Raw genomic sequence first — 15,931 nt, forward strand, 5'->3', positions numbered from 1 at the left:
CTCTAACTGCCCCTAAAGCACACACTGGATACCTGCCCCTAACCTGAAAAGAGACTGGACCTATAACGAAAAAAACAGCCCTGAAAAGGACTTTTGTGGACATTAGCAGAGCGATTTGTGTGACTGCTGCCGATCTCTAACTGCCCCTAAAGCACAGACTGGATACCTGCCCCTAACCTGAAAAGAGACTGGACCTATACCGAAAAAAACAGCCCTGAAAAGGACTTTTGTGGACATTAGCAGAGCGATTTGTGTGACTGCTGCCGATCTCTAACTGCCCCTAAAGCACTGACTGGATACCTGCCCCTAACCTGAAAAGATACTAGTAGACCTATACCAAAATACCAGCCCTGAAAAGGACTTTTGTGGATCTTCACAGAGCTATTTGTGTCTGGAAATCTCTCCTTCATGAACACAGCAGACATCTCCCTACGCTGGCAAAAAGCAGAATGTGAAATGGCCGACAGCTCAGGTCTATTTATAGGGTAGGGGGCATGTCCATGTGCTGAAATGTTTTAATTGGCTGTCCCGTTCCACCTGATGGCTCTGTCATGGGTCAAAGTTCTCCCCAATGTAAACTAATATGGCCGCTGCGAACAACACCATGTGTTCGCAAATTTGGCGGGTAGCGAACAAGCAAAATTTGCCGCGAACCGCAAGGCCATCTCTACTGGCCAGCATGTGCAAGGTGGAGTTCCATCTTGTGGGCACATCACATATGAGGCGGTGAGCGGGAAGGCCAAAGTTACGCTGCAGCGCTGACAGGCGAGCAGCAGCAGGGTGAGAACACCGAAAGTGCGCACAGACGGCCCGCACTTTCTGCAGCAACTCTGACATATCGGGGTAATTTCTAAGGAACCTCTGCACCACCAAATTCAGCACATTCGCCAGGCTAGGGATGTGTGTCAAACCGGCTAGGCCCAGAGCTGCTACGAAATTTCGCCCGTTATCGCACACCACCAGGCCGGGCTTAAGGCTCACTGGCACCAACTACTCATCGGTCTGCTGAATGCCCCTCCACAACTCCTGCATGCTGTGTGTTTTTTTCCCCCAAACAGGCAAGTTTTAAAACTGCCTGCTGTCGTTTACTCCTGGCTGTGCTGAAGTTGGTGGTGAAGATGTTACGCTGACTGGATGAGAAGGCAGTAGAGGATGAGGAAGCGGAGTAGGAGGAGTTAGGAACAGGAGGCAAACTGAAGCGCACTGCAATCCTCGGTGGTGGAAGGACATGCGCCAAACTGCTATCCGCCTCAGGCCCAGCCCCCACTGCATTTACCCAGTGTGCTGTTAGGGAGATATAACGTCCCTGACCGTACTTACTGGTCCACGTATCCGTAGTTAGGTGGACCTTGCCACAGATGGCGTTGCGCAGTGCACACCTGATTTTGTCACCCACTTGGTTGTGCAGGGAAGGGATGGCTTGCCTGGAAAAGTAGTGGCAGCTGGGCACGGCGTACTGTTGGACAGCCACCGCCATAAGGCTTTTAAAACTCTGCGTCTCCACCAGACGGAATGACAGCATTTCAAAGGCCACGAATTCAAGGCCAGGGATCGCGGGTGAGTAGGCGGGTACTTCCTCTTCCGCTACAGTGTTTGGGAGATAGAAAGCTGAACGCTTCCATGGGACATTGTGGAATTAGTTGTTGGTGACCCACGTGGTGGTGTTGCTGGCAGATCCTCTGTTTGCAGGGTGGCAGGTGCCAGTCTCACTACAGAGGTGGATGAAGAGGCCGAGACTTCAGCAGAAGAGGAAGCAGGAGGAGCCAGAGACCTTTCTTGGTTTTTGAGGTGCCTACTCCACTGCAGCTCGTGCTTTGCACTTAGATGCCTGGTCTTGCAGGTTGTGCTCAGGTTGAGAAGGTTTAAGCATGCAAACCACTCGTGTCCTGTCATCATCACATTGTCTGAAAAACTGCCACTCTAGGGAACTCCTTTGAGCTGCCTTTGGTGTGCTCGGTCCCTTGCTGCGTTGGGCAGTAGCAGGCGTAGTGTCTAGGGCACGGCCACTCCGCTTTTGCACCCTGCTCCCTCTTCTGCTGTGCTGGTGGCTCTGTGCGATCACCGCTTCTTCCTCCAAACTACTCAGGTCACCTGCATGACGTTCATTCCATGTGGGGTCGAGGACCTCATTGTTCTCCACATATTCTTCCATGCAGTCTTCGCCCCTGCAACCCTTGTCAGTCTCCACAATTCAGAATTCCGCAGCAGTTGGCACCTGTGTTTCGTCATCATCCGAGACGTGCTGTGATGGTCCTCCCATGTACTCATCTTGAGACATAAGTGGTTGGGCATCGGTGCACTCAATCTCTTCCACTTCTGGGGCAGGGCTAGGTGGATGGCCCTGGGAAACCATGCTAACAGAGTCATCAAAAAGAAGAGACTGCTGCATGACTTGGGGCTGATTGCTGATTTGCAAGGGGGTGAGGTGAAAGATTGATGGACATCAGCTGCAGGTGCCAACTCTGACCTTTCAGCAGAAGACTGTGCCTACTCGCAGCTGAGAAAGGTGTTTCACTTGTGCGTGTAGATAGCACAGATCGACCACGTCCTCTCCTTGCAACAGGAGCTCCACCAGCACCACGACCCAGCACTAACATGGTGGAGCAGTGTCAGGGAACTTCCCACAAGAGAGCTGGATCTTCCGCCCACACTAATGCAGCGACGCCCAGTGGCCTATTTAAACCAGCCTGCTCCAGCCATTAGTTGCTGGATGATCTTCAGCTTCCTGTTTCCTGAGTTCCTGTTCCTGTTTACTTGGATTACCTGTTACCAACCCGGCTTGTCTCACCTGTCTTGTCTCTCCTCCTGGCTCCGACCATCGGCTTGTTTACCCACTCTGCTTCAGTCTGCTGTTCCCGTGTATGACCCCCGGCTTGCTCCTACGGACTCCTCTACTGCTTGATGAACTGTGTTTGACCCCTTGGCTTAATCTTGACCTCGCTCTTGTCGCACGCCTGGCTACCTTCTCCAGTCACCTTCAATGCATCCTGCATTTCAGCACGCACTACGTGTCTACAACCACCGCAGTCACCTCTTCACCGGAGCTTGCCGCAGCTGGCGACCCCTGTTCCTTTGGGCACAGCATTCCCTGTCTCCACCTCCAGGGGTGCCTTGCACTTAGCCACAAGGGAAGCCCTTTCAGCACCTCGGCCTCTGATCAGGTACGTGATAGTATCATCCAGCCAGAATATGTCAGAGGCCAACAGAGGTGCTTCCCAGCTCGAGGCTCTGTGCCAGCAAGTCGCAGCCCTCACCCAAGCAGTGACCAACCTTAGACAGGACTGCAAAGACTATGTAAGTTCTTGTATGACCTGTACCCGAAGTAAAGGAAGTCTCACGCAGACTTGGGGCTTGCTAAGACCTCTGTGTCACGTACCTGATCAGAGGCCGAGATGCAGAGAGGGCGACACACCCCTGGGGTTGAGACAGAGGGTGTAGCGCCCACAGAAGCACTGGTTGCCAGCAGGGTCCTGATGGTGAACAGGCGGTCTCTAGCAGAGTGCTGGGCAGGAATACACTGGACAGTCCAAGGAGGAACCAGGAACAACCAGGCAGTAGGTGTAAGACCAGCCGGGGGTCAAACACAGGAAGCTGCAACAGGTGCAAGCCAAAGGTATGTTAGGAAAGCCAGAAGCAGACAAGTCCGTGGGGAAGCCAAGATCAGGTACTGGAGGGCAGGTAGACAGGAAGCAAGTCCGTGAGCCAAGCCGAGATCAGATAACAGGAGAGCCAAACTGGAGCAGGGATGGTCAGACGAAGCCGAGGGTCAAAGCCAGGAGAGAGAGCAGACAGGTCAGGAACAAGCCGGGTCAAACTGGAATCCAGGAAGTAGCAATGCACAGGAAACAGGAAGAGCTGAAGACAATCCAGCAATCTGATGGGCTGAGCAGAGCCCTTTTATAGGCCAGTGAATTAGTCTATGGCCTGAGTCCATTGCGGCCATGGGAAGTACTGGCAGAGTCACCAGTTGCAGCATGGCTGTTTCTCTGACACTCTGCCTGTTCCGGACCAGCCTTGGAGGATGTTGTCTATGGACTTTATTGTAGAACTGCCCCCTTCTGAAGGTTTTTCCACTATCCTGGTAGTAGTAGACCGCTTATCAAAGATGGCACACTTCCTGCCTATGGTGGGCACTCCCTCAGCCATGGACACAGCACATATCTTCATCAAGGAGATTGTAAGGCTACATGGCGTACCAAACAGTATTGTCTCGGACAGGGGGGTACAATTCACCTCTCGATTCTGGAGGGCCCTCTGCAAGGCTTTGGATATCAAGATTTGCCTATCTTCTGCCTATCACCCCCAGAGCAATGGCCAAACGGAGAGAACAAATCAAACGTTGGAACAATACCTTCGTTGTTTTTCTTCCTTCTCACAGGATAATTGGGTGGCCTTACTCCCCTGCGCAGAGTTTGCTTACAATAACTCTATTCATGCTACCACCAACCAATCCCCATTCTGGGCCAATTACGGCTTTCACCCCTCTTTTTTACCCAACTCTGTACCAGAAGCAACGGTACCCGCGGTTCAGGATAGATTAACCTTTATCCAAGAGAACTACCTAACCCTCCAGACAACCATGCGTAAAGCGCAGGAAGATTATAAGAGGTCATATGACAAGAAGAGAAAGGAGAATCCAGCCTTGAAAGTGGGGGATGAAGTGTGGCTCTCCACGGCAAACCTCAAACTACCCTGCCCATCACGGAAGTTGGGTCCAAGGTACATTGGCCCTTTCAAAATCAAGAAGGAAATCAACCCTGTAGCCTTCGAACTTTCCTTACCGGATTCCTACAGGATCCATCCTGTTTTTCATATCTCCTTGCTCAAGTCTGCCTCTTCTGGCCCTTTCTCAGGAAGGGGTGATCCACTTCCACCTCCCATCTCGGTGGGTGAGGAATTTGAGTATGAGGTAGAGGCCATCCTAGACTGCCGAAAGAGGGGAAGACAGGTCCAATACCTGATTAAGTGGAAAGGGTATTCACCTGAGGAAAGTTCATGGGAGCCTGCAAATAACGTTCATGCCCCCAAACTTCTTAGAGAATTTTTCAACAAGCATCCTGAGAAGCAGGCCCAATTGGGCATCCGGAGGCTGCCCTTTGGGGGGGGGGGGGCACTGTCAGGGAACTTCCCACAAGAGAGCTGGATCTTCCGCCCACACTAATGCAGCGACGCCCAGTGGCCTATTTAAACCAGCCTGCTCCAGCCATTAGTTGCTGGATGATCTTCAGCTTCCTGTTTCCTGTTTCCTGAGTTCCTGTTCCTGTTTACTTGGATTACCTGTTACCAACCCGGCTTGTCTCACCTGTCTTGTCTCTCCTCCTGGCTCCGACCATCGGCTTGTTTACCCACTCTGCTTCAGTCTGCTGTTCCCGTGTATGACCCCCGGCTTGCTCCTACGGACTCCTCTACTGCTTGATGAACTGTGTTTGACCCCTTGGCTTGATCTTGACCTCGCTCTTGTCGCACGCCTGGCTACCTTCTCCAGTCACCTTCAAGCCATTCTGCATTTCAGCACGCACTACGTGTCTACAACCACCGCAGTCACCTCTTCACCGGAGCTTGCCGCAGCTGGCGACCCCTGTTCCTTTGGGCACAGCATTCCCTGTCTCCACCTCTAGGGGTGCCTTGCACTTAGCCACAAGGGAAGCCCTCTCAGCACCTCGGCCTCTGATCAGGTACGTGATAAGCAGTATGTGTGCACATGCCTAGACGTACTGAATGATGGGTCTGCCCCCTTCAACTTCTGGTTCTCCAAATTGGGCACATGGCCTGAGCTTGCCCTTTACACCTTGGAGGTGCTGGCCCGCCCTGCGGCCAGTGTATTATCTGAATGTGTATTTAGCACAGCTGGGGGCATTGTCACAGTTAAGCGCAGCCGCCTGTCCAGAGCCAATGTGGACAAGCTCACGTTCATTAAAATGAACCAGGCATGGATCCCACAGAACTTGTCCGTACCTTGTGCAGAATAGACATGTATACCGGCCTTACCGAGCCATTGTTGTATTTTTGATCTTTCTCACTCTTTCTGGGGTGTACCCTAATTTAAAAATAAATAAAATGAAAAACAAAAACCAGTGTTGGCTACCTCGTCCTCCTCCACCGCCGCTTCCACATACACCGCCACATCCACCGCCACCTCAACCTCCTACTCCATATGGGCCTCATCCTCCTCCTCCTACAAAGATGATTATTTTAAATTTTTCTGTTTTTTATGTTATTTTAAGTTATTTCCCTATCCACATTTGTTTGCAGAGCACTTGCCATGCTCTTAAGATGATGTTGCTGCCATTTGCATCCCTCTAGCCCTTTCCATGTTTGTTTTAGAGCCATTTTACTGCTCAAAAGTTCGGGTCTTTATTGACTTCAATGGGGTTCGGGATCGGGGCAAAGTTTGGGGTAAGTCCGGTTAACGAACCCGGACTATTATTTCAATTTCGGCCGAACCCGCCGAACCAGGACTTTCAGGTGTTCGCTCAACTCTAGTCCTAAGTATTTAATGGTGTTGGTGAGCTTTAGTGGGGAAGTGGGATCCCACAGAGCCGCCGCTCCAGCGTTGATCAGGAGGACCAGGGATTTATCCCAGTTTGTGCGCAGGCCCGAGAGGACTGCAAACCACTCCAAAATGTCAAGGATTTCCTTCAATGATAGTTCAGGATCATCAGGGCCGGCGTTAGGGGGGGGCAAACTGGGAAACTGCCCAGGGCCCCCGAATGTCCAGGGGCTCCGGGCCACTGTCAGCAGCGGCCAGCGGGCTCCAGGGGCGGACTGAATCGGTCGGGCACTTCGGACGGGAAGGGAACCCGCCGCCCAGTACAGCACTAATTCACCCGAAGTTGTCTCAGAGTGAGACAACATCGGGCTATCGCCGGGAACTGCCGCTCGGTGACCAGCGCTAAGTCGGAGGAGTGGAGGGGCCCTGCGTCCGCCGCTATAGAATTAGGGGGCGGGGCCCGGCGGCCAGTTCTATATTGAAGTGTGAGGAGGGGAGGGGCCCGGCGGCTGTCACTACTGAAGTGGGAGAAGGGAAGGGACCCGGCGGCCAATGGCATTGAAGTGGGAGGAGGGGAGGGACCCGGCGGCCGTGCTATGGAAGTGGGAGGAGGAGCCCGGTGGCCAGCGCTGCATCTGTGGTAGGAGGGGCCCGGCGGCGCTGCCTTTCTATGGTGTCCTCATAAGTGGTGACAGAGGTCAGTGAGTAGATAATAAGCAAGCCCAGCTAACTACCACATCCACTGACACCCCCACCAACATGTGATCTCCCCTAAATTCACCATAGTGCCAGTGGTGAACTTGGGGGAGAGCACATATTGGTGGGTTTGTCAGTGGTGAATTGTGTGATGGGGGGACAATGACACACACAGCAGTGGTGAACTTGGGGGACATCACATATTGGTGGTGGTGTGGGGGGTATGACACAGCAGTGGGGAATTTGGGGGACATGATCACATATTGGTGGGGGTGTCAGTGGTGGTGTAGGGGTGGGAATGACACAGCCGTGGTGAATTTTGTGGGGAAATCACATATTGGTAGGGGGTCTGTCTGTGGCACAAACCCCCTACCAATATGTGATTTCCCCACAAAATTCACCACCGCTGTGTCATTCCCCCCCCCCACCACCACACAATTTACCACTGACACCCCCACCAATATGTAATCTCACCAAATTCACCACTGCTGTGTCATTCGGAGGGAATGACACAGTAGTGGTGAATTTGGTGAGGAGATCAGTGGTGAATTGTGTGCGGGGGGGGATATGATACAGTGGCGGTGTAGCCCCCCCCAAAACCACACAATTCACCACTGACACCCCCACCCTAATATGTGATCCCCCCACCAAATTCACCACACCTTCCCGTACGCCGTCAGAGAAGAGGCAGCGGGCGGCGCCGACCGAGTCGCAGCGCCATGGAGGAGGAAGAAGTCGACTCCCGAGCAGCATGGTCGCCAGGGAGTCGGGACGGTGACGGGCAGCGCGCATGCAGGTCGAGACGAGGACTCGGAGGGAGAAGACGTCCGACCGAGTCCCGAGCAGCACGCCAGACACGGTGACGGCAGTGGCACCAGAGGTAAGTGAAGTCCTCTGGGGGGGGGGGTCACGCATTGATGGGGACATGCTGGACACTGCATTGATGGGGGACATAATGGTTAGGTCACTGTGCATTGATGGGGGCATGCTGGTCAGGTCACTGTGCATTGAATGGGGACATGCTGGTCAGGTCACTGCGCATTGATGAGGGACATGCTGGTCAGGTCACTGTGCATTGATGGGGGACATGCTGGTCAGGTCACTGTGCATTGATGGGGGACATGCTTGTCAGGTCACTGTGCATTGAATGGGGACATGCTGGTCAGGTCACTGTGCATTGATGGGGGACATGCTGGTCAGGTCACTGTGCATTGATGGGGGACATGCTGGTCACTGTGCATTGATGGGGACATGCTGGTCAGGTCACTGTGCATTGATAGGGGACATGCTGGTCAGGTCACTGTGCATTGATGGGGGACATGCTGGTCACTGTGCATTGATGGGGACATGCTGGTCAGGTCACTGTGCATTGATGGGGGACATGCTGGTCACTGTGCATTGATGGGGACATGCTGGTCACTGTGCATTGAATGGGGACATGCTGGTCACTGTGCATTGGTGGGGGACATGCTGGTCACTGTGCATTGAATGGGGACATGCTGGACACTGTGCATTGATGGGGGACATGCTGGACACTGTGCATTGATGGGGAACATGCTGGACACTGTGCATTGATGGGGGACATGCTGGACACTGTGCATTGATGGGGGACATGCTGGACACTGTGCATTGATGGGGGACATGCTGGACACTGTGCATTGTTTGGAGACATGCTGGACACTGTGCATTGAATGGGGACATGCTGGACACTGTGCATTGATGGGGGACATGCTGGACACTGTGCATTGATGGGGGACATGCTGGACACTGTGCATTGATGGGGCACATGCTGGACACTGTGCATTGATGGGGGACATGCTGGACACTGTGCATTGATGGGGGACATGCTGGACACTGTGCATTGATGGGGACATGCTGGTCACTGTGCATTGAATGGGGACATGCTGGTCACTGTGCATTGGTGGGGGACATGCTGGACACTGTGCATTGATGGGGGACATGCTGGACACTGTGCATTGATGGGGAACATGCTGGACACTGTGCATTGATGGGAGACATGCTGGACACTGTGCATTGAATGGGGACATGCTGGACACTGTGCATTGAATGGGGACATGCTGGACACTGTGCATTGAATGGGGACATGCTGGTCACTGTGCATTGGTGGGGGACATGCTGGTCACTGTGCATTGGTGGGGGACATGCTGGTCACTGTGCATTGAATGGGGACATGCTGGTCACTGTGCATTGAATGGGGACATGCTGGTCACTGTGCATTGGTGGGGGACATGCTGGACACTGTGCATTGATGCGGGACATGCTGGACACTGTGCATTGATGCGGGACATGCTGGACACTGTGCATTGATGGGGGACATGCTGGACACTGTGCATTGATGGGGGACATGCTGGACACTGTGCATTGATGGGGGACATGCTAGTCACTGTGCATTGATGGGGGACATGCTGGACACTGTGCATTGAATGGGGACATGCTGGTCACTGTGCATTGAATGGGGACATGCTGGTCACTGTGCATTGAATGGGGACATGCTGGTCACTGTGCATTGATGCGGGACATGCTGGACACTGTGCATTGATGCGGGACATGCTGGACACTGTGCATTGATGGAGGACATGCTGGACACTGTGCATTGATGGGGGACATGCTGGTCACTGTGCATTGATGGGGGACATGCTGGACACTGTGCATTGAATGGGGACATGCTGGTCACTGTGCATTGAATGGGGACATGCTGGTCACTGTGCATTGAATGGGGACATGCTGGTCACTGTGCATTGAATGGGGACATGCTGGTCACTGTGCATTGATGCGGGACATGCTGGACACTGTGCATTGATGCGGGACATGCTGGACACTGTGCATTGATGGAGGACATGCTGGACACTGTGCATTGATGGGGGACATGCTGGTCACTGTGCACTGATGGGGGACATGCTGGACACTGTGCATTGAATGGGGACATGCTGGTCACTGTGCATTGAATGGGGACATGCTGGTCACTGTGCATTGAATGGGGACATGCTGGTCACTGTGCATTGAATGGGGACATGCTGGTCACTGTGCATTGAATGGGGACATGCTGGTCACTGTGCATTGATGGGGGACATGCTGGACACTGTGCATTGATGGGGGACATGCTAGACACTGTGCATTGATGGGGGACATGCTGGTCACTGTGCATTGATGGGGGACATGCTGGACACTGTGCATTGAATGGGGACATGCTGGTCACTGTGCATTGAATGGGGACATGCTGGTCACTGTGCATTGAATGGGGACATGCTGGTCACTGTGCATTGAATGGGGACATGCTGGTCACTGTGCATTGAATGGGGACATGCTGGTCACTGTGCATTGATGGGGGACATGCTGGACACTGTGCATTGATGGGGGACATGCTAGACACTGTGCATTGATGGGGGACATGCTGGTCACTGTGCATTGATGGGGGACATGCTGGACACTGTGCATTGAATGGGGACATGCTGGTCACTGTGCATTGAATGGGGACATGCTGGTCACTGTGCATTGAATGGGGACATGCTGGTCACTGTGCATTGAATGGGGACATGCTGGTCACTGTGCATTGATGGGGGACATGCTGGACACTGTGCATTGATGGGGGACATGCTAGACACTGTGCATTGATGGGGGACATGCTGGTCACTGTGCATTGATGGGGGACATGCTGGACACTGTGCATTGAATGGGGACATGCTGGTCACTGTGCATTGATGGGGGACATGCTGGTCACTGTGCATTGATGGGGGACATGCTGGTCACTGTGCATTGTGGACACTGTGCATTGATGGGGGACATGCTGGTCACTGTGCAGTGAATGGGGACACGCTGGTCAATCTTGAACCAACCTAATGATTGTTTGTTAAGTCACGCAATTTTTTACAGCGTTTTTTGCCGCAAAGCAATGCCTATTACATTTTTCTGTTTGCGCCCCCCCCCCCCCAAAAAAAATTTGAGCACCAGCCGCCACTGGTAATTCGTATGTGTCCTGGATTAAAGGGGTGAGGTAGCAACCCTACCCTACCTAGACCTGGCAATTTACTATTGTAATGCTCTGGTTTTGTCTATGTATGATTTTTGTAATGCACTGGTCTTGGTTTGTGAATTATTTATATTGCACTTGTTTATAAATTATTGCACTTTTGTTCCTTGTGTCTAAAGATTTTACAAAGGGGCCACGTCACTGTCAGGAGCCCATAGCACCGATCTTACAGATTCCTAGCGTACCTGTGGAAGGACACAGCCCCTCTCTTCCCTTTCCCTTGCCGGTTGGTGCAATTGGGTGCCGCGCAGCATATCACCATATATGGCGCCTATATTTTTGGTAGAATAATATAAAAATATTTGGGGCCCCACTTTTAGGTTTGCCCAGGGCCACACTTTGTCTAAAACCGGCCCTGAGGATCATCCAAAAACAGTATTATGTAATCGGGGTAAAGCGCAAGTTTTTCAACTATGGAGCCTACTTGTATCCCCTTCACTCTAGGTGACCTCCTAATTATGTCCACCAGGGGTCCCATGGTCAACGCAAACAACGCCGGGGACATTGTGGCATTGGTGGTGGATTTGCCTGCAGGCCGGCCAATGTTATCATGCCCCAGCCACCACTGGACCCAATATTGCAAAAAATATATTAAGGAATATCCACAATTGACCTATAGGAAGGGACGATAACCTAGGGACCGGCTGGTCCATAGTCATTTCCATTAGAGGATAAGAGGAAGGGCATGTATAAATGTGCCGCCTGTAAATATTGTGAATGGTTTTTGGAAGGCCATACTATCCCGTCTTCCCAAATGGTCGCACATATATGATAGAACATCACGTGGACTGCCAGACATCTGGGGTCATTTACATTGTGTTCTGCAGATGTGGTATGTTCTATGTTGGCAAGACAATTAGAAATTTTTAAAGAAGAATATTTGACCACACCTATTATATTAGTAAAATCTCTTATATACACCAATAGGAAGGCATGTGGCCCTAAACCACAATCATGACACCTCTATGGTCGAATTTACTGTTTTGGAGAAAGTCCTTGGGGATCCCACGGGAGGAAATTTCGATAGGGAATTGCTACAGTGTGAGGCAAGATGAATATTCAATCTGAATGCTACCTCTCTGCAAGGCTTAAATGACACTTTTAGTTTTAAACCTTTCATATAGGATACTAAATTGTAGCTGGGTATGTCCCTAATGTACATGTTTTCCATCTTTTTACGTTGAATATACATAAAAAAGGGGCTATGTTGAAGATGGAGATATGGATTGAATTAGGGATTTTTTCTTATTTTATATTCTGTAATATAAGCCGTTAAGATCACTATATGTTGTGCTGCATATTACCTGCAAGTTTGTTGCTGTTAACATGAACATATCTTTACATATTTATGGTATCATATCTTGGTAGGGGCTTCCCTGTATGGTAGTAATCTGGGTATTGGGGAGTTTACGCATGTTTCCCAATTTTCCAAGGGTGTGGAGTTGCAGTGGTGGAAACATGGGAACCCTTCCTATGTTATTAGGTATTTTTGTTACCCAATTTAGTGGCTGTCACTGATACCTGTCTTTTTGGCACTGTAGAAGATTATATGCATCCACATTAGGCCTGCACCCCCCCTATGGAGGTAATTTTTTGGTGGAGTTGTTATTCTGTTTATTTGGGATCGAGCGCCTGCTCTACTGTGTATGCGTCCTCCTTTGTATTGGTGGAGTTGTTATGCTGTTTATTTGGGATTGAGCGCTGGCTCTACTGCGCGTGTGCGGTATATACCACTCCGGGCACAAGCCAGCAGTGGCCATTGGAGGTCCCAGCGCAGGTTTTGATTGGGCAGGCGGGATCTGGTGTCTCTCGCCACTGGCGGAGTTTGTGTGCATTCGTGCATGCCCTCTGCGGGGGGGCAGAGTTGATGGTGGCAGTAAAGAATAAAGATAGTCAGCGCAATCCCTATCTAAATAATACAAGTGATAAACACAAAGCAGCAAGCAATCAGTGCCAAACACCAGAGATGTATAGTAACTAAGTAGAACTACTTCACTACTGTACTTAAGTACCGAAAGGCAGTATCTGTACTTTCCTAGAGTAGAATTTTTTTCTCCTACTTCCACTTTTACTTCACTACATTTTTTCGATGATTTCAATACTTCTACTCCGATATTTTTTTTTGTGCTGCATAGTTACTGGTTACTATTATAAAAATTACCACTGCCAGAACAGTAGATGACAGGTTTCATGAAGCTCAAAACGTGTATTATCAGCGCATACGAAAATAAATGCTACTGTATGCATAAATAAAAGCTGCATTTGAAATAATAAAAAACAATATGATGTTCAAACTTTTGACTTCTTTCTTTAATAACTACATAATACAGTACTTGTACTTTTACTTTCAGTACTTGAGTAGCATTTTTTTTTTCAAAACTACTGGTACTTTTACTTTCAGTACTTGAGTAGCAAAATTTTTAAAAAAACTACTTGCAATACTTAAGTACAAAAAATGTTGAATACTTTAGTACTTCTACTCAAGTCACTTTTTGATCGAGCTTTTCCACTTCTACTCAAGTCACTTTTTGATCGAGCACTTGTACTTTTACTCAAGTATGGGTTTCGAGTACTTTATACAACTCTGCCAAACACAAAACACCTAAAATAATGTATAAATAATATTGCTGCGCTAAGTGAGTAAACATCAAAAATAATCGCCTCCAATCAATTCAAGTTGTATATGGCAACAATGAGGAAATAAAAAGGAGATCTAGTGCTCTCTGTCTTAATAAGGGGCCATTTATTACATTTGCTGAAAATACACTTACATTGTATGGCACTTAAGCAGTGCAAGCTATCTCGGCATCCAGACACTTCCTGGTACCTCCGGGATCAGCGTAATGACGTGCAGGCTCCTCCCCTCATTGTTGCCATATACAACTTGAATTGATTGGAGGCGGGGGCAGGAGGGCTTACCAGGCGACTGTGATATTATCCTTTGTGCATTTAGACTCTCATGAGTCTTCCCTTGAGGTGAGCTGCTAATCTTACCATTGTCACGTGGATCACTTGGAGTGAAGCATGCATCACTTTAATCACAGATGAAGATTCATTTATTTACCATTGTGTCACTTTAGTTGCACTGTGGATTGGGACTTATATATCGCAGTAGAATTGTGCTATTTTACTTGTACTGTATTATTGGGACTTTCAATATCACTGTATTTTTGACTCAACATTTATTTTATCTCATTATTTGAGTTTATGGTCACATTATTTATCATATCTCACTAAGCGATTATTTTTGATGTTTACTCACTTAGCGCAGCAATATTATTTATACAGAGTTGATGGTGGGCCTGTGTGGGTGGTGCTTCATTGGATTGATATTCACCCTTGATCTTAGATATGGTATATCACCACACAGGGTGATGATGTCACACATTTTGACGCCAAATTTAGACTATATAACAGAGAAATCTGCATTTGTTTTTTCATTGATGGCGGACATGCTGAGGCTGTGAAACATGAGGTAAAGGCACTTGTATTGGCTATCTGTTGCTGTTTTTTCATAATCCTATTTCGATTTTATCATTGTTGCTATACATTATATTTCTCTATCGTTCATTGACAGACGCAGCTCCATATCTTCTTAAACCATAGGGTTATGCTCCTAACATCAGGAATAGGACTTTAAGCAGGAAAAAGCTTTACCACGCCCATGGGGCTGTCCCTGTAGGCATAACCCCCCACACTCTGCTATAGCACTTAGTTTGTTTCTGCCTAGTTTAGGAGTAGGACCTAGTTCCCTGCTGGGACTTCGGTCTTAGCTATTTAAAAGGGAAATGTTTGTTATATGTAATTTTTATTTACTAGTTTAGAGTTCCTGGAGAACTACAAGCAACAGCCAGCTGGGTTTCAGACTGGATAATCTAGATCCTTAAGGTCTCCCAGCCTCGCCAGCGAGCATGAGCAGGTTATAGTCCAGCACTAGTCCTCGCCACAACAGAGCCTCGATAGATGGGGATGATCCTGTGAGTGGAGCATCTTGCTTGAACGTGACGACCTGGAATGCCCTAAGTCGCAGCGTACCCTCTGTCTGACAGCACCCCCACCCCAAGTGGGGGGTTGTCTGTTCGGAGTGGCACCCACCTGGTACCTTTGTATGGTGAGTAATGCTGTCTCCCCCAATCCTCTGGCTGTCTTGGGGCAGACGTGAGCCCCCTCCTGGGAATGGTTGGACCCTTGGGATCCCTCAGTTCCCCTGGCCTCTCGGACATACCAGCCCCCCCCAGTTCCCCCCCCCACCAGTTTCCCCCTCCCCAGTGGGATCCTACCTTGGGGGGCGGTAATATTATGGCCGCTTCAGCGTTTCTGCGGGGGGGGGGGGGGTGACTGTCCTGGTGGGGTCTTTGGTTAAAGACCTTCTGATGCCACTTGTCTGGGACCGAATGGAGCACCGTGTGGGCCGCTATTTTACTATCGATTCTTGCGCATTCAATTTCCATTAAGAATGTATGGGCAGCCATTTTCTGTTAGTTCCCCATAGGAATGCATGGGGTGGTCATTTTCTTGTAGTACAGATTGCTGGACAGGCAGCAGGCATGAAACATTTGATCTAGCAATGACCCAGGCATTTTTTTCTATTCTATTTCCTGTGTCAGATCGTTTTTACTTTTTGTTTCACAGAACGTTCCAGCAAGCCTCCTGAGCGGTTGGGTAATGTTTTTGGGGTCCCTTGTGGGTTTTCCTTA

The sequence above is a fragment of the Pelophylax lessonae genome (genome assembly GCF_965119305.1).
Source record: "Pelophylax lessonae genome assembly, chromosome: 4".
Classification (NCBI taxonomy): Eukaryota; Metazoa; Chordata; class Amphibia; order Anura; family Ranidae; genus Pelophylax; species Pelophylax lessonae.